Source organism: Sciurus carolinensis, chromosome 19 (genome assembly GCF_902686445.1).
Source record: "Sciurus carolinensis chromosome 19, mSciCar1.2, whole genome shotgun sequence".
Taxonomy (NCBI): Eukaryota; Metazoa; Chordata; class Mammalia; order Rodentia; family Sciuridae; genus Sciurus; species Sciurus carolinensis.
In genome coordinates, this window is record NC_062231.1 from 14,716,030 (window position 1) to 14,743,913 (window position 27,884).

At 53.3% G+C, this 27,884-nt stretch overlaps 1 protein-coding gene across 11 annotated transcripts in view; it reads left to right on the forward strand.

Moving 5' to 3' along the window:
* Positions 1 to 27,884, forward strand: part of Atp2b2 (ATPase plasma membrane Ca2+ transporting 2) — a 354,925-nt gene that overhangs the window by 184,529 nt on the left and 142,512 nt on the right. The window contains exon 1 of one of the 11 annotated variants that reach the window (XM_047534501.1): positions 1,040 to 1,153. The exons of the other annotated variants lie outside the window; for them this stretch is intronic. The gene's annotated coding sequence lies outside the window, so the exon portion shown is untranslated. Of the gene's footprint in view, positions 1 to 1,039; positions 1,154 to 27,884 lie in introns of those variants that run through there. 11 annotated transcript variants of the gene reach the window in all.

Below are 27,884 nucleotides of genomic sequence, written 5' to 3' on the forward strand. Positions count from 1 at the left end.
CAGAACATTGGAGAGTTCCCTCTCCCACCCTGACCTCCTAACCTTGCTGAGGTGGTGAGCTCACCTGCCCAGAATTAAAGGGGCCGAGATGGACTGGAGATGAGTCCATCTGGAGGAGATGGACTGGAGGAAGTGGGTAGCTGGCTAGGGGGTTTGCATTCTTGCAGACTACTCACTGGGGGATCCCTGGGGGTCCCCCACATGGCCAGCCCCCTAGTGCAGTCAGCCCCCAGCTCGATGCAGATATCCCTGGAGATTATGTGAAAATACAGACACATGCATATACCCCTCCTGGTGGGCCCCTGGCAGCAAAAGAATGACCCCTTGAGGGGGTCTACTGCCAGCCCTGCCCCACTCCCAGGGCAGGTGGGGGGTGCACAATTGGGTGGCCGGTTTCAGAGGTAATGAAGAGGCGGCCGCAGGGAACTGACTGCAGTCTCTGCCCCACTAGCCCTGCAACCACAGATGGATTTCGGCTGTGTTGAGTCTACTTGTCCCCCATGCAACCTTTGCCCCTCGGGTCTGGGGGCATCATGGCCACCAAGAGGGGGACCGGAACCCCTGCCCAACCTAAGAAAGTCCCCAGAAAGTGAAGGATGACTTAGGGGCTATTTGAGCAAAACCGTCCCCTTTCTGCTCCCACTTCTCCTCCCACCACTCTCGGGACCCCTTCTCCTCGCGCTCAGCCCCAACCCTCTCGTCCCCATGCCCTTGACATTCCCTCTCGCTTCTGGGGAGCGGGCATATTCCTGGGACTCTGCCAGCTTTGGTTCCTCCGGATCCCACGGGAGGAATTAAAACCGCAAACAACACGGCGGCGGTGGTTCGGTCCACACACCCCCGGCCCGCACTCTCCGCCCCCAGCACCCCCAGCGCCCCCAGCGGCCCGGCCCGCCCCTCGGCCCTCCCCCAGCCTCCGGCAGCCGAGGGCGGCCTCCGCCTCCCCCGGGATTGCATTCTGCGGGCGCGATGCTCTCCTAGAGCCGCCGCGCCTCCGCCCCCCGCCCCCCCAGCCGCTCGGGCAGGATGGTACAGTCTGCAGAGGGACCCGGGCACGCTGGCTGGGCTCAGCCGCGGCACCAGCTGCCGCACCGCGATTACGGGGCTGCCCGCCTGGAACCCGTGCAGGATTGGTGGTGATTTTCGTAGCCAAGTAAGTACCGGCATCCCCCAGCATGAGCAAATAAAAAATAAAAAGCGCCCCACTCCGCTCTCCCCTTCCTCCCGCACCCATTTTATTTTGTTTCATTTCATTTGATTTTTCTCAGTGCTGATGGTGGTGGCGGCGTGGAGAGGAGGGGGGGAGCAGGGCTTGTTTATCCGGCTGCCGCCGAGGCTGCACTGGGAGCCGCCGCTCAGGGAGACACTAGTGTGAGGGTCGGTGTGTTGAGGGTAGGGGGCTGGGATGCTGGGGACAGGAGCAGGAGGGCCTCCGAGGAGTCCAGCGGTTGCCTGGAGTCTCAGGTAGATTCCGGCAGCCTCTGGACCGCAAATGCCCCCAAAGGATGTTATGCAAGGGCTAGCAAGCTGGTGGCAGTGGCCAGGGGCAAGGTTCTCCTCTCTCAGCCTAGTCCCAGGGAGAAGAAGAGGACAGGAGGGTGCCCCTGCCCACCCTGGCCAGGGATCCAGGAAAGAGGCAGCTGGGGGCTCCAGCGTAGGGTCCCCTTGATGGAGTGGGTTGCTGTGTGCCTTCCAGGCCATTGGGTCAGGTCAGCTAGGGCATGTGGTGGCAGGGACGTGTCCCCAAGTTCCCTCATGGCAGCAGCGGGGGCAGGAATGGGGTGGCCTGGCCATTTTGCAGCAGTCATGCTGGGTGGTGGAGTTGGCACTTTTGGCCCAGAAGCCGAGTTCCTCGCTAGCCTTGGTGGCATCTGGCTGAGTCTTAGGACACCTGGGGCTCCTCCCTGCCCCCTGCATGGTCAGGAAATGCAGCCCGGGGGGGTTCAAGACTTGCAGTGGGTGGGCTGCTACCAGCAACCACCCCTTTTAAGCGAAATGGCCATTCTACACCCACAGCTCTCCTCTGCTCACCCAGGTTTCATGGGGAGGGGTCTCTGTGGCTGGCCTGCCCCAATCAGGCAAGGGCCCCAGGGGTCTTGGGGGACCCCATGCAGAGGCTCCTCCTGACTCGACCTTCAGAAGGGTAAGTGAGCAGGCAAGCCGGTAGGCAGAGGGTCTTGGAGTGACGCTACTCAGTACAGAAGGGGCTCCCCTCCTCTCCTGCATGGTTCTCCAAATTGCTGGGAGGCGGCAGAGCTGACGTTTGGGGCATTTCCAGGAGCAGCGGGCGCCATCCGGAGAAATTCTCCTTTGACGTGAGCAGTAGGAGGGGGCTTGGAGCGCAGGCAGACTGTGGGGCCTCCGCCTGCTAACTTCCTTGAAGGAGCAGTGGCAAGAAGGGGCTGCAGCTGAGGAGTCCTCCTGGGAGACGGAGGATCCAGGAAAGATACCGATGGCCCTTATTACCTAAGCCACCTTCAAACCCCCAGTTGCGTTCACGTCAGGACACATGCATGTCCACAAATTCACTCAGATGCACAGATACAAGTATAGCACCCACACAGTTGAAATGCCTGTGCTCACAGATACACCCCAGCACCTGCAAATACAACCCACATCCCTGACTGCCACATACTTGCGTGCAGAACACAGCACACACATGTACGCACATGCACGCACGCACACCTGTGAACTCAGGCTGCTCACATCCGCTTGCCATCTTTACAGGTACACAGCAGGCTGCACTCAGAGCCCTGAAGCAGCAGTCACAAATGCATGTGCTGGTGTGAGGGCTGACCCAGGTGTGAAAACAACAGGCACACACATGTGGAACTCAAAGTGCCATCTGCATGGCTGCCCGTGCACTGGCAGGTGCACAGCACGCTGGAATGTGCTCACAGGTGAATGTCAGTTGCGCACGCAACAAGACGGCCGCAGGCACACAGCGGCAGCACCTCTGCGGAAGCTGCGTGCACACACACACCCCTCAGCTTCCAGGAGTGCAGGTGGCTTGGTGGGCACCTGGGAGAGGCTCCTCAGGGGACTGTCCACGAGGACAGAGGGATGCTGGGTCCCATGTGGCCCCCACCGCGTCACATAGGCCTGAGGGCGGGCCAGCCCACATTCCCAGGGAGCCGTGTTGGGGCTCAGCAAGGCCATCTTGGGTTATTGATGTTCTGCAGAGATCACTGCTTAGAGTTGGAAAGGAGACCGAGGAGGGGCAGGCACAGCTGCTGCCTATGCACAGCCCAGTCACCAGAAGCCCAGTCTGGCCCTGCTCACCCCTTCCTAGCACCAGAACTGGCCCACTAGGGTGGGGTCTCTAAGAGCTGGTTCCCGGATGCCTCCAGCATCCCCCATAGTCCTCTCCAGATGGAAGTGTAAAAGGTGTCTGTGACTGATGCATGTGCAAAGCCTGGGATGCTGGCCCCTGCTTCTGTTCTCCCACTGTCCCCTCTCCCTCCCCCTCCCCCTCAGCCATCCACAGGCATGGGTCAGGGGACCTGGGCAGAAACCTAGCTAGCATTTTTTGAGCTCGTTGATTTGCACATGCCACCTCCATAGGGCCACCCACTGTCCTGTCATCCCCATAGCCCAGATGAGGAAGCTGGGTTCCAACACATGAAGTCACTCACTCAAGGTCACACAGCTGGGAAGTGGCAGAGGTGAGGCAGAAGTCAGGCCTACCCACTTAGACCCTCTGGCGTGAGGCCAATTCCAACATCTTGGGAACCAATAGACTGAGAACTTGGAATCTGGGGACAAAACTCCAAGCAGGGGTGGAGAGGGTGTCCTGTGGTCGTAAGCAGAGCTTTCTCCGAGCGGGTGCAGTCCCGTCCTAGGCAGCTAGACAGCTCTGCCACCACTTTACCTACAAAGCCAAAGCAGATACCTGCATTCTAAAGTCCCATCTTTAAGAGGGAAACCGAGGCCCACCCAGGTGAAAGGACTTTTCCAAGGTCACACCATGCTCCCAGGAGCACTGGGGATCTTGCCAAGTTCTCTCTAGGACCAGGCAAAAAGTAGCAGGGGCCTGTTTGGGTCCCTACCAGGTGTTTGACTCCAGATCAAACAGCCCCAGCCTATGCTCCTGACCAGCTGTGTGACCTTGGGCAAGTCATTTGAGTTCCCTGCATGTACCTCAGTCTCCTTACCTGTGACCAGATGTGTCCGTTCTTTATCCTGTAACTATCCTGAAGTCTTGGTCACTGTAGAGTGCTGTGCTCAAAGTTGTATTGGCATTGGGACTTGGAGCTAGAGCAGGGGAGCCTTGCCACTGGAGGTGGCCAACTCCAAGGTCAGGAAGAAGAAAGGAAGGGAGATCCCTAGGCTGATGGGTCTCAAGCCCTAGTGGTCTCCTGGTGGGACAGGTGCTGGGTCTCTCCTCATGACTCAGGAAGTCCGGAGCTACATGTTCTCAGATGCTAAAGGGTTTCCACCCCTCTCCCCCAGGGAGCTGAGGGGATTGGGAATGAGCTCAAGGGAGCTTAGGGCTCTCAGAGCCCAGCTTGACCAGAATGTTGCGCTGTTTCCCAGTACCTGTTACACCTGGGGAAACTGAGTCTCCTGGAAAAACAGTGGCAGAGTAAGTCGGGAACTCATCTCCTGCTTACCAGCCCCCTTTCCACCCTCCTCAAACCCCTCTAATCCAAAAGGAGCTACCTTCTCAGCAGGCCTAGACCTTGGTCCTCAGCACAGACCTTGGGTTCAAGTCTAGGGATGCCTCTCCCCAACCCTATGACTTTGGGAAAAATGGCAGCTCCTTTTCTAAACCTGTCTTCCTTCTCTAAAACCATAGAATTGTAGCAGGGCTGTTGGGAATATTTCAAATTCTGCATGAGAAGCAGCAGCACATAGTAGGTGCAAGGTCGAGGCCTAAAATAATGCTCCTTTCAACTGCCCTCAACTCCCAAGGGCTGCCACCAAGCTGTCTGGGTGCCAAAGGCACACACGTTGTGGTGGGCGGGCAGCCTCCCCCACCCCAGGCACTCAGAGCAGCGTGGGAAGCAGGGTGCAGGTTGTGCCCAGAATCTGGGTACCCCCTACACTCTGCTCCTCTCCAGGGCTGGAACCTTGAACCAGCAAGGATTTCTCCCAGCAGGGAGAAAGTCCCCCTGGACAGAGATAGGCTGGCTTTACCCATCATTCGGAGCTGGTTGTAGATGGGGAAGGTGACCAGACCTGGTGTTGGATGCAGTAGGGTGGACCTCAGTCCCCCATCTGGACGATGGGGTAATATAGGATCCACTTCTCGGGCTGATGTGAGAGATAATAGGATCGCCATGCTGAGCTCAGGGTGTGGTCCCTATTGATGGCCCAGTGATGGAAGCCTTGGAGACTGGAACGTGTCTGGATTGAGAATCAGAGGGTGTGAGTTGGAGACCCACCTTCACTGAGGGGGAGCCCAGTGCCTGGGAGCTAGTCACGTTACCACTGTAAGCCTCAGTTTTTGGGTCTGTAAAATGGGAATATGCTACATAAGCTGCCCGCTTCAGAGGGTTACTGTGGGATGACCCCCCCAGCCACCACCAAAAAAAGGGTGTTGCTATAGATAAAAACTTCGAGGACCTGTTGTTAGACAGTGTGCTAAGGGCTTTGCCCTGGTCTCCAATGGAGAACCCTAGGATGGAGGCAGGAGGGTTTTTAAGGCCTTGGAAGCATCATACATAACCAGGAATCCTCTGTGGGATCAGAGCGTTCCAGAGCCAAGGCTGTGGGGTGGGGCAAGACTGCCAGGTCTAAGGTGGGCAGGTTGGGTCCCCTGATGCCACAGAGGTCCCAAGGTATGGGGGAAAACCTTGGCCCGAGGGTCGGGCTAGCTGGGTCCCCACCAAGCCTGCTCAGTCACTGGCAGGTGACCTTGAGCACGTCTTCTTAAGCTGGTGTCCAGTGGTCTCAAGCTGTCCCCTTGTAAGAGGGGACGTCCTTGCTGAGGATAGCTGACCTGGCAGTGAAGGCACTGAGGCACTGCAAGCCTCAGCTATCACAGTGGAGGCTATGGCAGCGTGTAGCGCGACGTCAGTTCCCTGTGGCTGCCGCGACAAATTGCCACCAACTGGATACTTAGAGCAGGACTGTCTGGCCTGCCGATTCTGGAGGGCAGGAGTCTAAAATCAGGGGTCTGACGAGTCAGTCCCTTCTGGACACTAAGAGAGAAGCTGTCCTCTGTGTTTCCCCTGACCTCTGGTACTGGTGGGCAAACTCTGGTGTCCCTTGGCTCATAGATGCACCATGCCACCTGATTTTCTGTATGTGTCCCTGTGCCCTCTCTTCTTCTTATAAGGACACTCGTCGTTGAATTTAGGACCCACCTACATCTCCGATGACTTTGTCTCAAGAGCTTAACTGATTGCTTCTGCAAAGACCCTATTTCCAAATAAGGTCATCTTCTGAGGTTCCAGGCAGACATAAATTCAGGAGGGGATGCTATGCCTCCCCCTGCCATTGTTAATATTTATTGAATGCCTGCTTCTAGTAAGACCTTTTCAGTGTCTCTCTTCTTTCTCATTGTCACCTGTATCATACAAAAAGAAACCAAGGCCCAGAGAGGTTAATAATGCGTTCAAGTCACACAGCAAGGCTGGGATTTGAACCTAGGTCTCGGGTGCTCCTTCTTCTTTCCACCTTTTAGGGGTTTTGCTGAGGGATGCCCAGAGACCTTTGGGAGCCCCATAGCTAAGAACCCAAACCAGCCCATCTAAACCCAGGGCCCAGGGGGACTCCAGGGCTCCAGCAAGGAGAGTTGGAGGCAGGTGGGGGAGCTTGAAGGTAGGTGGGGTCTTCCTTGGGCCCAGGAGACCAACACATGGCAGAGGGTTAAAAGACACAGTCCCTTCCTAAGAATCTCTACTGCTGACTCTGTGGATCTCAGTATCCTCATCTGGGGAATGGGGGAGCTGCATTGACCTCATGGGGTAATTGCCAAGTTCCAAAATGCTAATCGCAGTAGTCATTCCCTAGCAGCTAAAACATACCCTCAAGCACTTTACAAATTTTTTTTTTTCCATTTGATGTGTGGGAGGGAAATGACTTATTTCAAGCCACTTCCTAATAAGTAGCACTACCATTCAGTAGTCACACGTGGTTAAATTAGTAACTTAACCTCAGTTTTCTTCTCCATAAAATGGGGCCAACATTAGTACCCCTGCCCCCTGCCTGGTCACTGTGAGAGGCCCAGAGATTTCAAGTAAAGTGCCCAGCCGGAGCCAGGTTCCTCACCTGTTACATGGGGTCTGTTATGGTTTTCTTTTTATGGTCTGCCCTCTCTTATCCATGGGTTCTGCATCTGTCAATTCAACTAAGAACGTGTTAGGAAAAAAAAAAAAACTGGCAAAAAAAATTGCATCTGTACTAAACACGTACAGACTTCTTTCTTGTCCTTATTTCCGGCATATTACAGTAGAACAACTATTCACACAGCATTGATGTTGCGTTAGGTATTCTAAGTAACCTAGAGATGATTTAAAGTCTGCAGGACAGTGTGCAAATGTGTTCCATGCAAATGTTATGCTGGTTTATGTAAGAGGCTTGAGCATCCGGGGATTTTGGCATCCATGGTGTCGGGGGGTGGTCCTGAAACCAGCTCCCCAAAGATACCAGGGAACAACTGGACTCTATTATTTGTTGTGTGAGGATGTGGTGAAGTCATACACAGGAAGCGTTTGGCTCAGGGCCAGAGACACCAGTTGTTAAAGTGGCATCAGAAGACTTGAATTTAAATCCTAACACCAGGGTTTATCGCACTGTGACCTTGGGCCGGTAGCTTTGCTTCTTTGAGCTCAGCATCCTGAGCTGGTACGCAGGGTTGAGGAAACCTGCCTCATAAGACCGTGTCTGACCTCAATTGACAGACAGGAATCCATCTCGAATGGGACCCCAGTCATACCAGACATTTGAAATAGGTCAAGCTTCTGTCTTGCCTCTGAGCACCTCAAAGCTGTCGCGGGAAAGGGGCAAACCCTAGTCCAAAGAGAGTGGATTTGAATTTTGCAAAGACCCACATTCCTGCCTCCCACGCTCTGGATGCTGTTGGAGCTTGGGGTTGGTGGGTGCCCGTGGGAGCAGGCTGTGAATGGATGACCCCGTTCTGGGTCCAAGCACCGTGAAACTTTGAAGGAAGGAAGCAGGTGTCTCCTGAGCCACCTCCAGAGGCGGTTTTCTATCCTGTGGTCAGGATTGCTCAGGGACCACATCTGGCTGCCCCAGGAGATGAGTTTGGCTCAGCCTAGCTCCTGCCTGGCTGGGTTGGAGCCCAAGGGTGGCACGAAGAGCTGAGCCATGGAGGCCATGGAGAGGGGTCCTCAGTAGCCATTAGGGGGCATCCCCCTGGCCCACACTGGTGAGGGCAAGAACTCATCCACAGCAAGGCCACCATCTCCAGCTGCCTGGGCCTTCTCAGGCTCTGTAGTCTGTGGGCTGAGCACGCCACCCATGTGGGCTTGACTTAGCAGTGATCTAGCACAGTGATTAGGGACAAGGTCTGGACACAGGCCACTGGGATTCAAATCCGAGGCCTGGCACCAACCAGCGGCATGTCCTTCGCCTCCACATCTTGCTTCTCCTACTTTGTGAAATAGGGACAGGAGGAGCGCCTGCCGTGTTCGGGTGCTGAGATGATATTGAATTGCGTGAGTTCCGTGTTGCAAGCTTTGACGTCTCAGAAACCAGGGCGCCCCTTAGACTGGCAGCTCCCCACAGTGGGACTAACTACACCTTTTTCTTCTTAAGTATATACTTCATAGTAATGCATCCGACTATCCATGCCACATAGGTCCAACAATGTATGGTGAATAAGATAAAACTTCCAAAGAGCTTAGAAGAGGACACCAGGCTGGGGACAAACAGGGTTCCTTTCTGTCTCCCAGGTCAGTTTCAGTGGGCCTCACAGCAGTGCTTGTTTCTTGTCTGAAACAATAAACAAGAGAATACCTGCTTCCCAGAGCCCTTGTGAGAAGTCAGTGGACTTATGTATCACATGCCCAGCAGAGTGCCCATATGCAGTGGGTGCATAATGAAGAACAGCTCAAAGCAAACAACAAAGTCCACAGTATAGGGAGGAATTGAAAGCACAGGTGCCAGGATTCCAATTCTTGCCCCACTACTTCTTTGCTGTATGACCTGTTGCAAGTTTCTTAACTTCTCTGTGCCTTCATCCTACTACCAGTAAAATGGGCGTAACCCAAGTATCCAACTCCTAGAATTATGAGGATTGAATAAAATCAAAGTGCTTAGGATAGTGCTTGACAAGAGCATAGGCAATTATTATTTGATGAACTTCTAATGGGTTTCTTCTAGTTCAATAAATGGTAGCTACAATAAACACGAGGCTCAACAAACTATTAGAGCAATGGAGATTGCCCTTGTCTTCAGCGGGAACAGCTGAGGCCCAAGATACATGTTGGTTTGCCCAAGGTCACGCAGCTGGCTCTCAGCAGATTGCAGCCAGCCCCCCGTGTTCGGGCATTGACCCCCATGTTGCCTCCCTGTTCATGTCCAGCTCCGACTATGTGATTTTCATGGAGGAGGGAGTTTAGCCACAGAGAGGGGTCCAGGAGGAAGTTGTCACCAGACGCAGCCACAGAGAGGGCTCCAAGAAGGAGTTGTCACCAGACGCAGCATCGACTGGGTTGGGGCTCCACTGGGGAGTCAGGGCTCTCAACCAGCAGTGGTTTCCACCTCCCTTCACATCGCTGCCTGCTCCCCACACACTGGGGAAGCAGCGAGCTGGGCCGCACCCTGCCCGCCTGCCCAAGGTCATAGGGCTTCCAGCCACCCTGCCAGTCTCCCCACCAGTGCTCTCCTGGCTTCTGGGAGGTTGCTGCAGAGTTGACACAGCAGAACTTCCTGGAGAGAGCAGAAGCCCTGGCTGGGCAGCTGAACCAGCCACCAGACAGTGCCAGGACCACAGAGGAGACCTGGCTCTGACAAACACTCTGAGTGACCTTGGGCAAGTCACAGTTTCTCTCTGGGCATCAGTTTCCCATCTTTGAAATAAGGACTTGGGGAGCCAGATGGGTCCCCTGTGACTTTGAAGTTGACCAAACATTGCTGATAGTCAAGGTCATGGGGGAAAGAAAGGGAGGGAGGGAGGGAGCTCACGTCCATGGCTGGAGCACACGTCATGTTGTGGATCTTGGGCTGAGACAGTGTTGAGAGGAAAGAAGCAAAAGGCAGAAAGCAGGCAGCTGAGCAAGTGTGTGCTATAGCCAGAGCCTCGGACTGATGCATGCAGAACTCTGGGACGTGCCCTGCACCCCGGGGTTTTCCCTGCCTTGTGGCCAACTAGCTGGCCCTTTGTACCCGGTACCAGACAGGGATGGCTGCAGCACCCTCGGTGCAGAATGATGTGTGCAAATGCAGGGACGGTCGCTCCCTCTCCTCCTGGGGCTCCAGTGCAGAGGAGGCAGCCTGGAACTCTAGCAGGCATCCTGGGTGTGGGAGCTGCTGGCTGCTCGGGGGGTCCAGGCAGGCCATCAACACTGTCCACTCTATCGTGTGTATTTGGGATGCAAAGTCTCTTCCTTGCCAGGATCTGAAGGCAGGAGATTAAGAGCTCTTTAGGCCTCTTCTAAATTTATCAACTTCATGACTCACTTCAGATGAAAATGAGGCCCTTCTCCTCATCCCACCCCAGCCAACTCAGGTTCCCAAGCGCGCAGCATCTTGAAGAGGGGATAGAATGTAAATCAATAAAACCAATATTGAAGAAGTGCTTGGTGTGTGCTGGGCCAGGTGCCGGGCTGCTCACTGAGCCCACCGATGAATCAGCTCCTGTGATGACTCTTGCTGGGTAGAGGAGACAGACCCAGGTTCATGGTGGCAGTAGTTCACAGGCACCTAGCTGGAGTGCTGGGCCATGAGTGACTTCCAGGACCAAGACCTGGCCTTGCCAATCACATCCATTGGATTTTACAGGGCCTTGATTTTCTCATCTATAAAATGGGCCAATGTTATGAAGAATCAGTGATGTAGGCCACTCATGCGGCTGGTCACTGGGACCCAGGCCGGTTTGGGGGGCTTTTCTCTGCCTTCTGAGACCTGGGTCTTCCCCCACTGCCTCAGGAAAGAGAATTCTGAGCTGAATGAAGACTGCAGCTTTCCCGTCTTCAGGGAGGTGGAACTCCAGACAGCTAAAGATGAATGCAGGCGCTGATGCCCTGAGCTTCCCTGCAGCCCTCTGGGTAACCTTGGGCTCTTGATTGCCGAGCACTTCCTGTGCCAGGACCTCCATGTACATAAGTCCCATCCGCCCTCACTGGACCCATATTCAGAAGAGCAGACGCAGTCTCAGAGAAGTCAGATGGCTTATCAAGGCTATCACAGCTAGTTAAGAAGAGCAGATTCGGGGACCCAGGAAGCTCACATGCCAAACCCCAGTTCCTCCTCATCTTGCCACATGCATTGGATTGGGTGACTGCGGGCCAGCGCGCGGTTGCCTAAGGTTGCAGGCCACAGGGGCTCTGTCCATGGTACCAGATGCCAACCCCAGGCCTCCAAGAAAAAAGCAGGGCCCTGGCCTGGCCAGGCCTCAAGACAGGAATAGGGCAGGTCCTTCCAGGCCTTTGTCCCCAACACAGCTGCCCTCAGGGGCAAATTCAGGGCATCCTTGAGGCTGGCTCAGGATCTCTCCTGTCCCTGGTCTTCCTCCTTTCTCCCTAAAACACACTGGCTGACCCTCCAGGAATCAGACACCCTGGCTCCACATTTCAGGGCCAGGTGCTTCATTTCTTAATATCTGCCAGTTACTATTGAGGAAACCGTGCTTGAAATCCCAGCACTACCGCCAACCAGCTCTGTCCCCTGGTGAGCTACTGTTCCTCGCTGAGTCTGTTTTTTCATCTGCCTAATGGGGAGACATGGCCGTTGCCATCGTGGAGAGGGAGATGTGGGTAGAGGACCGTGAATGGCCCTGCCCAGTGCCTGGCAGCTATGTGGTTGTCACCCAGCTAGCCGCACATGGTCCTCCTGGCCTTCATGTGTCTTAACATTACTTCACAGATCCTCAAAGGTCCAGGGACTTGCTGCCAGTCACACAGCAGGTGAGCAACAGAGCGTGAATGGGTGTTTGTCAGTTAATGTCGCCTGAGGGCCCAGCATCCAGAGAGAGCTTTCTCTGCCATGGAGACAAATTACTGTATGTCGAACTGTAGAGTCTTAGATAGAGGAGACAGCATAGGGCAGCAGTTGAGAGCTGACCCTGGAGTCTGAGGGCCTGGACTCGATTCCTCAAAACTTCCTCACTGTGTGACCTTGATCAGGTAACTTAACTTCTCTGTACTTCAGTTTTCTCACTTGGAAAATCAGAGGTAAATAACAATACTAGTGAGGATTAAGTTAATTTAATAGACCTGTAAAGAGCCTGGAACAGTGCCCCTGAGAGTTAGGGAGCTCTGTGAAGTGTCAACTATTGTTATTCTTAATTATGAAATCAGAACGTGAAGGGAAGCAAGGCCTTCCATCTCTCCCTGAGTCTTGCCCCAGCCTCCTCCATGGCCCACCATGGCCACTGGGAAGGAACTTCTCACGGTTTCCTTCAGACCTGTCACTCTGGTCAGATTCTTCATTGCTCCCCCTTGGCAGGTGGCCAGAGCCCATATTCCGTGTGTGACTGGCCCCCAGCCCACCCACCTTCCCAGCATCTTCTCCCTGCTTCCCCACCTTCCTGTCAATCACCAGCGCGGGAATTCGCAGCCCTGGTTCACACGGACCCGTTTCCCCACCTCTGAGTCTTTGCCCAAGTTGTGCCCTTCCCTGGATGTCCATCTTTCAAAGCTCCACTCAGTACCCTCTCCCGTGGGAGGACTCCCTGCCTCTCCCTGGGTCACAGCCTCCCACGTAGCAGCCCTGGCCCTCAGAGTCACACTCCAGCCAAATTGTTTTATTTGTTTTTGAATGAACACATGTTGAAGAAAGGAAGAGATGACCCTCCAAACTGCCCCCCCCCCCCGTTCTTTCTTGACCCATCCATCATCTGTTCTTCCTGAGTGGCCAGAAGACTCCTTTTAACAATATAAATCAGATTGTGGTATATCCGCTTAAAATTCTACAGGTCTCCCATGATGCTCAGGATCAGACCCAGACTCTTTTTTGCAGCCTACAAGCCCTTCCAGGTTTGGCCTTTCGCCCCAGCCCTCTCTCCTCACTCTTCTCTAGCTTACTGGCTCCCTTTGGTTCCTCAAATTCATGAGCCTCTTTCCTGCCTCAGGCTCTTTGCACATGCTGTCTCCCCATTTCAAATTTTCTTTCTCCTTCTGTGTATATGAAAAATGCATTCTCGTCAAGCTAAGCAGCATTTCTTCATCAAAGCCATGACCGATCTACATAAAAGCACTCCCTGCACCTTGTTCTTCCCCAGCATTCCCGATCCTGGGGCTTATTTTTCACTGGTGTCAATCACGGTTCACTAGCAATGCACACGGTTTTCTGTACTCATTTCCTTGTTTTTCATCTGTCTCCCTAGTAGACAATCAGAAGCTTATCTGTCTTATTCACTTTTGTATCCCAGGGCCTAGTCCAAAGGGAGGTGCTCTGCCTGCCCTTTGTGAGCCTCCCTGTACCCCCAGGAAAGGAGGGAAGGTGGAGAGAGGGAGGGAGTGGGTAGAGGGTACAGCCGGGTTTGCCATGTGCTTTCTGACTGGGGTGCAGGACCTTGGAGAGGTCAGTGAGACTGTGCATCCCACCCATCGTGTCTTAACAGTGGTTTTATGAGGTAGGATAATCGGGGGAGGCTATATTAGGGGTGTGAGGTCAGAGAAGGCATCCCCAAAGTTTTTGGTACCAGGGATTGAACCCAGGGTCACTTTACCACTGAGCCACATCCCCTTCCCTTTTTAGTTTGTTTTTTTAAAACAGGATCTCATTAAGTTGCTTAGGGCCTTGGTAAGTTGCTAAGGCTGGCCTTGAACTTGTGATCCTCCTTTCTCAGCCTCCTGAGCTGCTGGGATTACATGGTTGTGCCTCTGCGCCCAGCTTGATGGTCCTGTTTTTTGATAAATTGGGTTTTGCCATTTTGTTTGTAGCATCTCTATGTACTTTCAAGCTTAAAAGAGCCCTTAATGATGGGTTTGGGGGCCAGGCCATAATAAAGGGAAATTTCTGCTGATTAGACCCACAGGAACTCACTGGAGTCTGGAAAGCACCCTGTGCCCATTGCCTGACACTTATTTCTCCCCATCCAAGAGCCCCCAGGCTTCTCCCCAAGCAGAGCACACCCCAGAGCTGCCAATTACCGTGTCCCCAACCCATAAGGTGGCCAGAAAAGAAACCAGGCGCAAACTGCTCGGAAAATCCTATTTTCCTTTTTTAAACCACAGCCATTTGAATTACAAAAATAATGCATGCCGTGGCAAGAAATGGAACGATGCAGAAGGGTCTGCAGCAGAACGCATAATCCTCTTCTCCTCACATCCCACGTTGGACCTGATGTGACACTGTTGGAGCCTATCTCGTGGATTTGGGGCTGCACACCCCCCACCACCATTTTAACATCTCTGAGATCAGGATGCCTCTTGCAGTTGGCACTGTATCGTGGTTTTACCAGGAACCCTTTTCCTGTTTTAGTGGTCTGGAAGATCATGGCTGGACTTATCGAGACAATGGAGATGTGATGAAATCAGTTACTTGCTGTTTCTTTCTCCTGCTTGTTCTTTTGCATACTGGCAGATGTCAATTTAGAAGGCTTTTTTTTTTTTTTTTTTAATTTTAAATTGGGATCATTTGATGTATACCCCAGGCTTCATTTTGTCACTTAGCAGTGTATTGTAGCCATCCTGGGGGTTCAGCAATCTGAATGAGAAGAAGCAGAGTCTAGACGACAGGAACTTTGAGCTGTCAGCCCTGCCATCCCTTCACCAACTCCAGTGCCCCTGCTCTGTGCCCCCGTGTGGAGAGCAGTAGCTGGCCACGTGCAGTGCCCAGCACAGGCTGGTACCCAGTGGCTGCCTGGGGTCCCAAGCCTCCCCTGCAGCCAGCACGCCATCCCGGGATAAGCCCTTGCCCCCTCCCCAATTGAATGGTCCTGACACCCAGAGCCACAGCAGGGAGTCTGAGCTCAGATAAAAAGGTTGAATGCAAAAGGTCAGCTAAAAAAAGCCACGCACAAACAAGAGGGCAGAAGGCAAAGTCAAACCTGAGCCCAAAGGTCAAAAGAGAAAACGGAATGACAGCAGAAAGCACAAACTGCAAGATGCTGCCCTCACCCCCAAAGCAAAGAATCCATAATTTTTAAATACCAACAGATGCAAATAGAGGCTTCTTACTAAGGAGAAAGTCACAGAAAGGCCAAGGCAATCTGCCGGCCCCCCCCGGCTCAGTCCCAGCTAAGTAGAGGAGACCTGCCCAACGGCCATGCACCCGGGCACCCCAGCCTCCTATAACCTCCCAGCATTCCCTGGGTGAGAAGGCAGCCGACTGCCGTGGAACACACCCTGCCGTAAGTGCTTTGCAGAGCTTGCTAAATAAATGCCCCTCTAGCCATCGGTATGCCCATTTTACAGGTGAGGAAACCAAGGTTCATTACCATCCATGACCTGCCCGAGGGATTCCAGAGTCCCCAGCTTAGCCACTGAACCGATGGTGCCCTGTCCCAGAGCAGTAATTGTGAGCCAGCCGGGCTAGGGGAAGCCAAGCGGGTGCAGAGCCCAGGGAAGCCCTGCCCCATCAGCGGGCCTGTCAGGAAGCAAGAACCTCAGAAGGGCCCAGTGGAAGGGTAAAGGAGAGCCAGTTATTTGAAAGGAAGGTGGGTCATGGGAGGGGCTCCAGGCAAGGACAGCTTGAGCAGGGTGAGAGGGAGCCTGCAGTCCCCAGGCCACCAGCCCTGCAGAGCAGACGGCACCAGGCGGGGCCAGTGAGCACTCGGCGGGAGAGGTAGCTGGGCCAGGCCCAGGGCTGTGCGCCGCTGGACAGTTTTAAGCTAGGGAGTGATGTCACCAGATTGGTCTTTTAGGACAGTCCTGTGGCTCTAATGAGTTGGACGGATGAGACTGGAGGCTGGGGGCCTGTGGTGCTGATGGGTAGGGCAGAGGCTGAGTGGAGGGCAGGTTCCCAAGACAGGAGAGGAAAGATGGCATGGATAATGGGGCTTGGGGACCATAGGAGTCCAGGAGAGGGGAGGCCACCGGCAGTCCTGGCTGGTGGAGGGGAAGCAGGGAGGGCAGAACCTTGAACCCCACCCTGGGAGGGCCTGTTCAGCAAGAGGCCAGCAGGGGTATCGCTATCGCAAGCGGAAATGTTTGGGACCCACTAGCAAAAGGAATGCCAAGTCCTGCGTAAAATGAAGGTGAAGGCGCGCATCCATTCATCCCGTGGTTGAGGGCCTACTGTGTGCCCAGCCCTGGGGACGACACAGCAGAGCCATTCACAAGGGCATGGTGGGTGGTTCAGCAGGGAGCCCCCACACATGGGGAAGACTCCAGAAGAGGAGGAGGGTCATGTGCAGCAGCCAGGCGGAGGCTCCCCTGAGAAGCTGGCGTGTGTGCAGGGGCCCGAGGCTGCTGCCTGTGGGTCTGGGGAGATGTTTTCCAGCAGAAGGATCAGCTGGTACACAGGCCCTGCCACGGGTGGTGCACGCTCGGTGGGTGCAGGGAACAGCGAGGAGGCGGACGGAGTGGAGAAGGAGTGAGGCAGAGTGTCGGAGGGGAACTAGGTGAGGTCAAGGCCGGGCAGGGGCTCGCCGGCCATCAGAGGGACTTTGGCTTTTACTCAGAGACTAACGGAGCCTCGGGAGTGTTCCCAGCAGAACAGGGGCTTGATTTGTCTCTGGACGTGTGTGGAAAACATGCTTCTGTGGTGGGGGGGCCTCTGCGGTGGGCGTGGAGCGAGGCACCCGCAGCTGGACCAGAGCGACACTGTGGGGGTTTGAGAATTGAGAACCGTGGTGTTCTGGGTAGGTTTTGAAGGTAGAAGAGGCAGGATGTGCAGGTAAATCATCGATGAGATCATTTTATTATAGGATCGAGGAGCGGGTTGACCCTAGCTCCTCGCCCATGGTCTAGAACCTGGTGAGCACTCAGCACATAGTGGACAAAAGGATGAACGGGTGGGTGGACAAGCATGTAAGTAAATGGTGGGTGGAGGGATAGAGGCATAGACGCAGGCGGACAGGCAGAGAGGAAAGCAGATAGGCCCAGGATGCCCAACTCAAAAGTCCAAAATTTCTCTCCAAAGCAGTGGGATCCATTGCATGTTCTTGAGCAGGGGCATGGTAGGGGGGGAGGCATTGGAGGTCATCTCAGATAATGGCATCACGTGGTACCTGGAACATGCCCCAAGCTGCTCCCTCCCATGGACACTGATAGCCAATTCTGTTTCCTGCTGTCCAAGTCCCCCACTCCTATTCATTTGTTCATTAACAAGTTTTTATTGAGCACTTATTCTGAGTTGAGGACAGGGACACATGGAATGAGTCAACGAAATGCAGTCCCTGTCCTCAAGACACGTTCTCCAGCCCCTACCAGGGCCAGAACCAGAGGCCTAGTGGCCCATGAGCGTCATGCTGAGCAGGGAACCTGACTTCCTGCAGCCTCAGTAGAGACCATCAGGTGAGCCAGGCAGGGCCTTGCCACTGACCTTGAACCCTAGTGACCCTAGCATCCTCCTTCCAGCACAGGGTTTTCTTGTCGGAGTTTTTGTTCCTGGGTTTCATCTGAGGTGGTTGTGTGTGTCTCTCTGTCTGTCTGTCTGTCTGTCTGTGTTTGCCTGCCTGTCTGTGCATGCACGCACACAGTTAGAGGGTAAAGGCCGTGCTAGGAAGGGGTAAAGGAAAAGGGATCTGTATGTATTTAATGCCTACTGTGTTTCTGGCTTAGTACATATTTATTTATTGGGCAAATATTCCTTGCACTTTTGCTCCATATCAGGGAAGTTCATGGCAGCGAGAATATAGTGATGAAGAAGACAGAGGTCTCAGCAAGAACTAAACTAATAACCACCAGGTCTTAATAATTGTTATTAAGAAAAATGTTAAGGCGGCAGTGAATCAAAGGGGCCGCGGCGGGGGGGCGGGGGAGCGTGAACATGACAGGCAGGAAGATCCTCGCTGAGGAGGTGACACTGGAGACGAGAAGCGGCTGACTGTGTCTCCAGCTGGGAGATGAGCAATTCCCACAAAGAAAACAGCATGTGCAAAGGTCCTGAAGTGGGAACGACCCTCGTCGGCTCAGGGCCACTGAGGGATGAGTGCAGGAAGCATGGATCTCACAGGCCTGTACCAGAAGCTTCTGCAAAATTGTCCGCCTGTCAAAATGACACCTGAGCTGAGTCCTGGGCCAGGGTCGGTCCAGGCAGCAGCGCTGTGGTGCAGAGAAGGACTTCCATTGCCCAAGATCCATGAGCAGCCAGGCCTCTGGTCTTGTGGGTGATTTTCTGTAGAGCTGAATTGGTGACAGGGACCAGGTTTATCCCCCACCCCTCTCTCCTCTCCTTCTCTGGAGAAAAAGTGGGTGCCGGCCAGAGTCAATTTGATTTCTTTGCTGTGACTTGCAAAGGCCTGATGTGGAAAACCTGCTCGAGGAGATGAGCCAGCGGAGTTGGGGGCAAGACAGCAGCCTGTCCTGGATTCACCACGCCAGAAGGAGGCTGCGCTCAGTACCCCCAGCCTTCCCTGAGCCCTCACCCAGGCGAGGGGCACCACACATCTCCCACCCCCTCTTCTGATCTCTCCAGCCACTCCACTGGTCCCCTCCTGCACCCTTGCTCCTCACAGAGCCCGAGGGCAGGATCCCAGCTGCACAACCTCACTTCTCTGCACCTCAGTTTCAATGGCTGTAAAATGGGGATAATAACCCTCCCCCGACAGGACTTCCATGAGGAAGTGGCCGCAGCCCTTCCCTCAGTGCCTGGCCTGCAGCTAGTAGCGTCCACTTATAAAAGCAGATGGCACTTGACAATGCGGAGGTGGCCCTGGCTGCCCGGCCTGCTGAATCCGCCCTGGCCTCCCGCCCTTGCCCCTGCCCGCACCACCCTCCTCTCACCCTCCCCACCCCATCCAACAAACTGCGCAGGTTCAGAACGGAGACTCGCCCGAGCCAGGTGTGCTGGGGTCCGCTGCACCCCAGCTCTGTGCCCGACAAGCGTGAAGGACGTGGCCTGCTCCCACCCCACAGCCCAGGAGATGGAGGCTCGGGACTGTGCAGCTGTGCCCAGCAGCCAGGGGTGGGCGCTCCAGAGAGGTCAGCGCAGGACACAACCCTCCCTGCCCTCAGGGGCCGCTCCTGGGCTGCTGGTGGAGGCTGTGTCATCCGGGCCTCTGATGCTAGGCTGGAGGTGGAGAGGCGGAAGGGGAGCCGCTGCCCTGGTTGTTGTCCAGTTCCGCCATGGCCATGGGGTCAGGCTCAGCTCCCCGGGCTCGGGGGCCCTGAGGGCAGTAAGCAGGACACCTCAGGACGGGGAGTACTGGGAATGGCCTGGCTGGCGTGAGAGGAGAACCAGAATGGGAACTGGGACAGGGGCCGAGGAATGAGCCCAGGTGGGCACAGGCCGTGCCTCCAACAGCCGACTGTGGGGGCTCAAAACACCACGGAGACCCCCAGAGCCAATAGTGGGATGAGGTGGAGCTTGTAAAAGTGGGGGAGACGCTGAGGTTGTCCCCAGGACACTCGGCCTATCCCTGTAGAAATCTCATGGGAAGGCCCTAGGAGCCACATGCCCATGAGCAAGGACACCGTGGCTGCACAGTGAGGAGGACCCTGCTCACCCCAGCAAGCACCCTTCAGGCCCTGCTGGCAGGGCGCGGGGTGTCCTCTCCTGCCCAGGGAGCCTCCGGGCCCTTCGATGCCTGCAGGGTTGCAGGATCCAGTTTCTAGGCAACCCTCTGTCCTCAGCACCAGCAACTCGGGAGCCCCAAAGTCAGAGGCAGCTCGCCTGCCGCTTCAGGGAGCACACTGCCCGCCGTCTGCCTCCTCGGACAGGCTCAGAGAGATCTAATAACTCCTCAAGGTCACACAGCAAACCGGGGCAGAGAAACACACTCCGGGCCTGTGACTGGCTCTCCGACGAGTTTTTACACTTTTCTGGGGGTTGGGGACAGGGGGTTCCCCATGCTGGAACCGCTAGGCGCCCGGCTCTGTGCTGGGCACCGATGCCGATGCTCTGGCCCCACCCCTTCTGTGGGTGGCTCCAGTGACTGTTCGGGCCAGAGTGGACCCTTCCAGCAATTTCACTTTGGAAGGTTTTTTCAGGGAGGTAGCTGGAGACCAGCCAGCCGGTCTTTTCCACCACCGTGGAAATTTCCAACAATGGAATTATGAAAACCTCCCAGGGCCCTTCTCCCGCCCCAGTTTGTTATGAAAAACAGCTTCTTGGTGCCCAGGCAGGGGACAGAGCAGCTGAGATCCCAGATTTAAACCTCGTTCCCCAGTGAGAGAGTCCCAAGTAGATCTCTGATCATCCCCAAGGGAACCTGGCATGGAAGTCCACTCCACCTCCCACTGGATCCCAGGGCTCTCCAGCCATGGGGCCAGGAACCAGGGTGGCTGCCGGAAGCCCAGGATTGTATCTTGATGTCACAGCTTGGGTATGGTGGGCACAGGTCAGTCAGGGCCTTGTGTGTCTGTGGCACTGGAAAAACGTCCGTCAGTTGTTAAATAGGTAAGGAGGCAGGTCGATGGGGGGTGGGGTTGGTAAGACAGTTCCATTAGGAATCGCTCCTGCCATATGACCTTGGCCTGTCACTTAACTCCTCTGTTGTCCAACGTCCTCATTTATAAAATGGGGACAATTATACCTACTTTACGAGGCAGTGTGAAATGAGAACTAATGTGTGCGTAGCGCCTGGCTCCATGAGTGACAGCATCTTTTATCATCTCCAGCATCGCCCTCTCCAGGGAGACAAGGTGGAACAGGGAGCATGTGAGCTTGGGAGACAGCCCTGAATCTCTCTGAGAATCCTGTCTGCCCCTTAGGAGCTGTGTTACCTTAGGCAAGCGACTTCACCTCTCTGGGCCTCAGTTTCCTTATCCATAGGAAGAAGAAAGAGCGCCTACTTAAAGGTTGGTTGTCAGGATTGAGTGGGGAGAAGCTTTCCTTCTCCCAGGGAAGCAGGGCCCTGGGGGCCAGGCACGTTCAACAGGGCGAGTGTGGCGTCAGGCTGGAAAGGCTATGAGAGACCTTTCCTAACTGCAGAGGGAAGGGTGTTCTATCCGGGTTCCTGGGAGCCGAATCTGCTTCCTGGAGCTCAGGCCCAGGGGTAGGGGCCACTGAGAAAGTGGCTGCAGTGGCTGAGGCCCCAGGGAGACAGATTCTGGTGGCCTCAGCCAGAGGTGCCCTTGGGACACAGTCGGGGACCCCATACTTAGGGCAGCTTCACCCCAGCTCCTGCACCATCCGCCCTCTCTACCTCTCGGCAGGAGTGGGCTGCCCTGGGGTCGCTTCTCTCCTGCCTGGTTGGGGCACACGGGGATGTGGGTTGAGGATTGTTGGTGTGGGCGGAGCAGGTGGTGACAGAGACCCGGGCTGCAGAGCAGTTGGGTCCTGGCCTCGAGTGTGGCAGAGCTGGTACCCAGCGTGGCCTCACCACTGTCGCAGTGATGTGGCCTGAGCTAGGAGCTCAAGCCTCAGACTCCTCATCTGTAAAATGGGGACAAGAGGCCCGGTACTGGCTGACTGCAAAGCTGCTGTGACTTCTGTGGACCACCTGGCCCCTGTCTGCGTACTCACCCACTCAGCTGCGTGTGGGGCGCCTACTGGGTGCAGGCACCGATCCAGGCAGTGGGATTGCACAGTAAACGAGCAAAGCAGCCTAAGGTTTTAGCAGGGGAAGTCCTGTGTCCCAAGAAAACCCTCAGTCCCAGGCAAACCAGGACCGCCTTAAGATAGTTTCAGCCCTCGTGGGCGGAGACAGACAATAAATGGATATATAATATGCATGGTGGGTTTTTTTTTTGTTTTTTTTTTAGCCTACCCCTGGGGCTATATATTAAAAACTCTCATCCTAAACTGATATGAATAAGGAAAATATGGGAGAAAACAATTGGATATACTCCAAGTTGGCTTTTCTGTTAAAGTAGAGGTCACCAAAAGTTGTCAACAGCATTCCAAATGTCTGATTAAAAATTAGGCAGGATTTCTCCCTAGGTCACATTTGTGTGTGTCCTGTAATGAGAAAAGAATATTCTAAGAAGGTTCTAAGATTTTAGGACTGTCACATTTTTACATCATATAATAACTAAATTCAGACAAACAGATCCTCTTGGTTTGTATTGTTGCTAAGGAGGTGTTTGTAGAAATTTCTTCTGACTTAAATGGTTTAACATGCATGGTGGTTTTAAGTGTTATTTTAGGCTGGGTGTGGTCATTCCAGCTACTCAGAAGGCTGAGGCAGGAGGACTGCAAATTTGAGGCCAGCCCAGGAGACTTAGTAAAACCCTGTCTCAAAATAATAACTAAAAAGAACTTGAGGATGTAGCTCAATGGTGGACCAGCCCTGGGTTCAATCCCCAGTACCAATAAAAAAAAAAAAAGTTATTTAAAAAAAAATAACACAGAATCAGGAGTAGGGGTGTTGATAAGGCTTATTATTCTCCAGGCCTCTCCAAAGAGGTGACATTTGAGCAGGGATCTCATAAGGTTGAGGGGGTGAGACATGTGGACACCTAAGCAGAAGCAGCAGAATATGTAAAAGCTTTGAGGAGGAAGTGTGCTGATGTGCTGGAAGAACAGAAGGAGATGGAGTAAGGTGACCCAGAGTTAATCTGAGTTAATTGGGACTCCCTTCAAAAGTAATTGATAGAAATACCAATTCAAATTAACTTAAGGGGGAAAAAAATATATGGACTAACTTAACAGGAAAAAAGAGCAGAAGGAGAGTTGGCTTCAGGTGTGGCTGTATCCTGGTGCTCAAATGTGGTCTTTTCATTTCTCATTTCTGCTTGGTACTATCTTAGCTTCATTCTCAGGAAGGTCCCAGCAGCCCAGCCTGACCTCCTACCTGTCTACAACTGAGCAAAAAGAGATGCACTGTTCTGAGGTCCGGGCATGGTAGGTGGGCGAGAACGAGGTCTAGGGTGGCTCAAGCAAGAGTGTGTGAGATGAAGGGGTGGGAAAATTAGCAGGTCAGAGCACCCAGGCTGCCATGTGGAGGATCCCAGCAAAGACTACAAACTTCATTCTGAGTGTGCTGGAATTCACTGGAAGTTTTCAGCAAGGAAGTGACATGACCCCATTCATGCTTTAGGAAGAGCACCCTGGCGCTGGGTGGAGAGTGGGTACAAATGGAGACACGCAGAAGGCTGGACTTGGGGGGGGCTCGGGGGAGAGCCCAAGCTTGGGGTCCAGGCTAGCGGGTGTGGGGTGGCGGGGCTAAGCTTCCCACAAGAACTTGGAAGTGTCTCAGTCTCAAAGAAACTGAGGTATGGGTGGGACTCTGTGCCAGAGGCAAGGCAGGAGCTGGTCTCCAGAGTTGGGACCTGTTTGCCCAGACAGCTCGAGGCCTAGCATCAGCGGCTTCTTTCCCAGTAACTTGGGCCTCTGAGTCTAGAGCTCGTGAGTGGGGTCCTAATGGGCCGGCCATGAGGAAAGGAGGACCGAGAGGGCAGCAAGCCCATGCAGCAGACTTCAGGAGGCCCCAGGGGGAGGGCACCTCCTGCTTCAGCTCTGGTCATACCCACTCCTCTGGTCCTGGGTCCAGGCAGACCATGTTCCCCTGAGAACCTCAGAATGAATCCTGGTGGGGTCTCAGAGCTCCCCAGGACCTGGCCTGCCCTTCACTGGGTGTTAGGTCAACCAAGGGCAGGAAAGAGGTCTCCCCTGCTGACCATGTGCCACATGTGGCATGTGCTGCAGCCACGTGCGAGGGAAGCGCTGCCCCACGCCTAGGCATGCCAGAGGCAGTGGGTCCGAACCACCAGACTAGGCTAAATGACTTGGGGGCCCTTCTGGAATGGATCTAGTTATGAATGCCCAAGCAGATGAGACATGGTTATTTTCACGAGCTTCCTGCTGTGACCAGGAATCATGTCTGCTTCAGGCATGGCCAGATCCTGGGGTAACTGAGTTAAGTTCCTCAGGGCACATAACTAAGGCTTTTCTGGAAGACTCCATGCTTCAGAAGAGGCTTTGTCCTCATCATATCATTTTGGGGATGTGTCCACACCCACTTCTGGCAGCTGATGAAAAGGAGATTGTGACATAGAGAACTTTCTGTTTGGAAGTGTAGCTAGGCACAAGGTCATTTCCAGAGCACCTATTTGGGGCTCAGCGCTTTTACAGACTCCATCTCTTCTCATATCGTCAGCCTGCAAAGCAGTGTTGTCATTACCACTTTACAGATGAGGAAACTGAGGCTGATAAAGGGTCTTCATGGGATTTCCAGTTTTCCCGTTTTTTTTGTTTTTTTTTTTTTTCCAGTACTGAGGCTCAAACTCAGGATCTTGTGCTTGAGAGACAAGCACTCTACCAGCTGAGCTATCTCCCCAGCCCCTTCATGGGATTTCACATCATAACGTCCCCCAAAGTGACAGGAAAAGAATGTCACCCCCTTCTACCTGGAGGCCAGCCACCGAGATTCATAGCTTCAAGGGATCTGAGAACTCTTACTTTGGGAGGGAAATTGGTCTTGTTGCTCCATGCACATCAGTGTTCCCTTCCCCTGCTTCTTGGTCAAACTATTTACAGATGACCTGCTATTGCTAGACACCATACTAGGCCCTAGGAATGCGGTAATGATGACAAAGCAGACATAGGCCTTGCCTTCAGTGGCCCAGAGTCCAACAGCAACGTAGCAGAATCACAAAAACACAAAATGCAGCCATGATAAATGCAACAATGGAGACTACATAGTAGGTAAATCAGGGGAGGCCTCCTGGAGGAGGAGGGAGCAAGCCAAGAGTGAAAGGGTAAATAGGAGTTTACTTGGTGATGATGGGAGGGAACAGCGTTCTGGGCACAGGGAACAGAACCGAGACCAAGTGGTGCAGCTGGAGCAGAAGGTGTAAGGAGAATGGGGTGCTGGGAAGGCTGGAGGAGCAAGGGCCTGCAGCCCAGGGCTTTGAAGATCCCATTAAGGAATTTGTCTTTATTCTACGATCAAGGTAGGTGGGAGCCGTTGTGATGCGATCAGAGTTCCTTCTCCAAGTGGCAGCAGGGAACCTGATAAAGCAATTAAACACCATTTCAGTCATTGTCTGAGCAAGAGATGGAAAGAACTGGGTGAGACCAGGGACTGGGAGATGGAGTTTCCAGGAAATGCAGGAAGGAGGCAAAATCAACAGGATGTGGGTGATGGAGAGGAAAAGGACAAGGGTAACTTTGATTTCTAAGCAGCCACCTGTGGGAAAGACGAGGCTTTTGACGGCAACAGTGTGCCCCAGGGAGCATGAGATTGGATGGGGAGACTGAGAGCTTGCGTTTCCCATAGGCTGACTTTGAATCCCTACCTCACACCACTCACAAAATGAAACCAAGATAGAGGAAAACATAGCGGAAGCACTTCATGTCATGGGGCTGAGCAATTATTTCTTGGATATGATACCAACAGAAGAAAAAGTAGGTAATTTGGACTTCATCAAAATTTAAAACTTCTAAATAAATTTTAAAAATTAGAACTTCTGTGCTTCAAAGGCCATTCTCAACAGAGTAAAGAGGCACAGGATGGAAGGAAATATTTGCAAACACATATTGATCTGATAAGGGATTAATTTCCAGAATACATAACAAACTCCTACCACTCAACAACAAAAAGACAGACAACCCAATACAAAAATGGGCAAAGAAACCAGGTGCGGTGACACAGACCTACAATCCCAGTAACTTGGGAAGCTGAGACAGGAGGATCACAAGTTCAAAGCCAGCCTTAGCAACTTAGCAAGGCCCTAAGCAACTTAGCATGACCCTGTCTCTAAATAAAATATAAAAAAAAAGGGCTGGGGGTGTGGCTCAGTGGTGAAGTGCCCCTGGGTTCAATCCCTGGTACCAAAAAAAGTGGGGGCAAAAAAAAATCAGACTAGACATTTCTCCAAAGAAGATACACAAAGGACCAATGAGCACATGAAAAGAGGCTCAACGTCATTAAATGTTAGAGAAATGATGCAAAGCAAAACCTCAGTGAGATATTACTTTACAGCCACTAGAAGGGCCATTATCAAAATCAAAACAAGATAAGTACTGGCAAGAGTGAGTGGAAAATAGCAGACTTGTGCATTGCTGGTAAGAATGAAGAATGGTGCGGCAGTATGGAAACTCCCCCAAAAATCAAACATGGAATTACCACATGATTTTTGCAATTCCACTCCTGGGTTTTTACACAGAAGCATTGAAAGCAGGGACTCAGGCAGACGTTTGCACACCGGTGTCCATGGCAGCATTATTTACAATAGCCAAAATTGGGAACAACCCGAATGTCCATCCACAGCTCAGTGGATAAACCACAAGTGCTCTATCCGTACAGTGGAATATTATTCAGCCTTAAAAGGAATGCATGCTACAACATGGATGAATCTTGAAGATGTTACCCTAAGTGAAATAAATCTGAAATAAGGAGACAAATACTGTACCATTCCACTCTCGTGAGGTACCTGGAGTGTCAAATTCATTGAAATGTAAAGGAGAATGGGGATCGTCAGGAGCCAGGAGAGGGGATTAGGGCATTAGTGTTTAGTTTGAGTTTGGCAAGATGAAAGTTCTGGCAATGAATGGTATTGACAGTTGCCCAACGATGTGAATGAGCTCAGTACCCCGCAGACTGTACACTTAGAAATGGTTAAAATAGTAACTTGATGTTACATGGTTTTAACCACAATGAAAATAGATGAAAAAAATATAAATCAAAAAGGCTCAGAGAGCTAAATATAAAAGTTACAACCATGAACTTTCTACAAGAAAATAAGAGAACATCTTCACCTTCTTGGAGTAGGGGATGTTGTTTCAGAGAAGACTCAGAAAACATTGATACCCTGAAAGCTGTCGAGTGTGTCATGAGGGGTTTGGAGAGGTGGAGTCCGTAGGCCAGAGGAAGCTCCACGTCAGACTTTTGTGTTCAGCTGGTATTCTTGAGCTACCTTCTGCCTTTTGAACCCATCTTAGGCCACCCACTTATGACCCACTGGACTAGACACAGCCTCTGGGCTGCTTCCAGAATGTTCTAGTCAGGGATGCTCTGAAGGAGAGCCCTGAGTGTTTCCCCGACTTACCAGCCCAACACTCTCCGGCAGCCCCCACTGAGACAGAGCTGCTTCTCTCCAGCTCCTTCCTCTCTGGACAACCTCAGGGCTCCTCCCTGTCAACGATTCTCTGCTCAGCTCTGTGGCCTTCAGTCCCTTTCTGGGGCTAAGGGCAGAGGCAGATGGAATCTCACTTCCTGTAAACTCCACATTGATCCAGGATGGTGAAAGGAACTCGGGAATGATCAGCTTTGCCTTTTGCTGGGGAAGAGCGCCGTCCCTCCTCTTCCTCCCTCCCGCCATGCTGGCGATGCAGGCAACCAGTGGCTCCAGGATCCCTCACCATGTGGCTGCAGAAAACCTGCAGAGGCCCCAGGCGGAGGGGCAATTTCTTAGTTCTGGGTCCTCCAAGTATGGCGTCTATCCTTGAACTTTGATCTCTCTCCCCATCCCAGACCCATTTTCCCATGCCTCCTGCATCTGCCATCTTGGTATGATGTCTACACTGCATTCATTGGAAAGTAGGGCGTTGGCTTGGTTGCACTGGTTCTTTGACTAAGGGGGTGAGGGACTCCTTTGAGAAGCTGGTGAAAGCTAGAGGCTTCCTCCCCGTAAGAAACACAAACTTCCAAGGAACGTCAGCAGGCACAAGGACCCCTCCGACAACCTCCGTGGGCCTCAGCTAGCGACAACCTCACCTGGCCTGCAGTGATACCAAGGTCACCCCAAGTGTTTTTCCTACCCCACCTCTGGTTATCTTCTGGGGGAGATATGGTTATGCCCATTTTGCAGATG